Raw genomic sequence first — 2,500 nt, 5'->3', positions numbered from 1 at the left:
AGACCTGCTGTGGCATGAGAAGTTTGAAGCAAACCATCCACGGATGTAGTTTGCTCATTCTTGGGCTAAGACAGGGATACATCGCAGTCTTTGCGTGGATCATGCTTCGTTCTAGTATGGGGTAAAGCTGGCCGATGCTATATTTAGGTCGCTCACGAATAACTCCAAACTTCGCTTTCACTACTGCTTTGGCAAGCTTGTTAAGCTCTTTGAATGTCATATCTAAATCCCTTAGTTTATATGCATTAGATATTCACAGCTCAAATTTTGATTTCTCATCCTCCAGTGCCTCACTTATTGAAATAATTAGTTCGCCTTCGGTAGTTTCAGCATGATCAGCCATCTTGAATTTTGCTTAACTGAACCCCAGATCCTCTGTGGCCAAAATGAAAGTTGGCCCAATTTCGAGCTATAATTTCCTGGCGTGTGCACATTGCATTCACACACGTGTCTTCAACCTTTGCATATGAGTGTATTGAGCCAACGTAAGCACTACGTTGATGGTAAAATTCAACAGTGTATCATTTCTTGCCACTACTCTCTTATAACTATAGCTATGGAACAGGACCCCACAGATGAGAAAGCGCTTGAACACCCTCATTCTTCCATATTGTTGCAGTAGTGCTGTAAGCCCTCTCTGATTCAGGAGAGTTGAATTGCTCCAGACCCTTTCTAAAGAACCAACCACGTGTGCAGTTAATCTAATGCTTTCTTTGGGCGATCTACAATGTACTACTGCGTTAGCCTTACAACAGTGAAATTATCACTGGCAACAACTTTGCCATGCCCTTAAGTTTGTTTTAAACTTGTTTGTACACTGCATATACTTGGATGACTCTTGTTTTGCGTTATCACATGTATGAATATTAGATTATTTTTATTATTTTTGCTACAGGGGCAATTGAAAGCCATACATTCAACCAAATTCAGAAGCTATTGATTCCGCCATGTTTGGCAAAGTCCCAAGGTCAACATTTTTGTTCCATGTAGTTTTAGTGTACTTCTTGGCTCCGCTGGCCATTATAGCTCTTCAAGGTAGCAATTAGTATGATTTGTTTAATATAGTTATGTACTGAATCCAAATGCCGTAAATGCACATGTACAGTGTGTAGCTAAAATAAAGCATCAATAAACATTCGTATTGTGTTTTGTTCAACAAATGTAACTGCTTAAATTTCAGCACATCTACTAGTTTTCTCACCAAAATGGTGTCCTGGAGCTACCCAAACTTTGCCAATAAAGTAAGACAATTCGTTCTTGTGAAAAACATGGCAGCTTGACAGTGCTTGTGTCTGACATTTCAGTGGGAGGAAATATCAAGTGGGATATGGTGCTGTCCGGTTGAAATTACATGTAAGGCAGCTGTACGAGATGCAGCCACAAGGACAGCATTTGCTTGTACCCTTCTTGGGATATTTTATTCGAAAGAGGAATTGAAGGAAAGGAGGCTGCATGAACTAGATCAAGATGTTGTGGAAGCAATAACTGGTATGTTAGTGGAGGGAAATGCCCTTGGTTGTTCTAAATGTAGTAAGCAAGGGTTAACATTGTCAGCATAAATCAAATGGACAACTTAAATTTTTGTTATTTATGTTGTTGTTATAGAGCTTTTCACATTTTTTTTTCTACTAGTCTTTTTAAAATTCTGGACTTAACCAAAATGTACAGTATTTGGTCTAAAAATAATGCTGGTTTAATTGACCTTCTGAGCGCTTACATGTAGGTTTCGCGTGTAGTGTCACGTGACTTCCGATGTAAACAAACCCCAAAATTCGGACATTGGTTTCACCTATATGGAGTATGTGTACGAACTTCGAGGCGATAATTCAAGTTTCCGTGGATACCCGTACGAAACGAGCAGATCTGCAGCAGATCTGCAACAGATCTGTTTTGAGAAAAACAGATCAACTGCAGACTAATTTATCGTCTGCAGAGTCTGTTTTCAGTATGCTGCAGAAGTTAAGCTTGAATACCCTTCACCACGTCAAGACTGCAGATGAAAAACAGACTAACAACAGATCTGCAGATTATCTGCAGCGTCTGCAGATGATCTGCAACACGATGAAGCCCAAAAACCGGATCGATAGATCATCATTGTATCGTGACTTCGGTAAAAACCTTAGTTTGATCAGTCATCACTGGTTTGTTTTGAGATTAATAAAGTAGTTCGCTTGTACAGATAAAAAGATAGTCGAAAATTGAAAATGCGTAACTAAGGGGCATAAATGGTCAGCCACTTACAACGTGTTAGTGAATCAAATAATACGTCAATTGAACACTTAAATTAAATGATAAGTACTCTTTTGACCTTAATTTATCCTTATTATATAAGAATTAGACACACATACCTGACACATTTTTTCAATAAAATTTCACAGCAGGGTGCATTGGTGTTAAATTCTCAGTACAAACGCTCAGGGAAAAACATTTCATCGATCAACATATCAGTGTTGATAGAACAACGATACGAAAGTTAAAGTCAACACGTGAATAAATCACG

This window comes from Montipora capricornis, chromosome 7, assembly GCF_036669925.1.
Source record: "Montipora capricornis isolate CH-2021 chromosome 7, ASM3666992v2, whole genome shotgun sequence".
NCBI lineage: Eukaryota > Metazoa > Cnidaria > Anthozoa > Scleractinia > Acroporidae > Montipora > Montipora capricornis.
The sequence above is the reverse complement of the archived record's forward strand: the minus strand, read 5'-3'. Positions refer to the sequence as shown.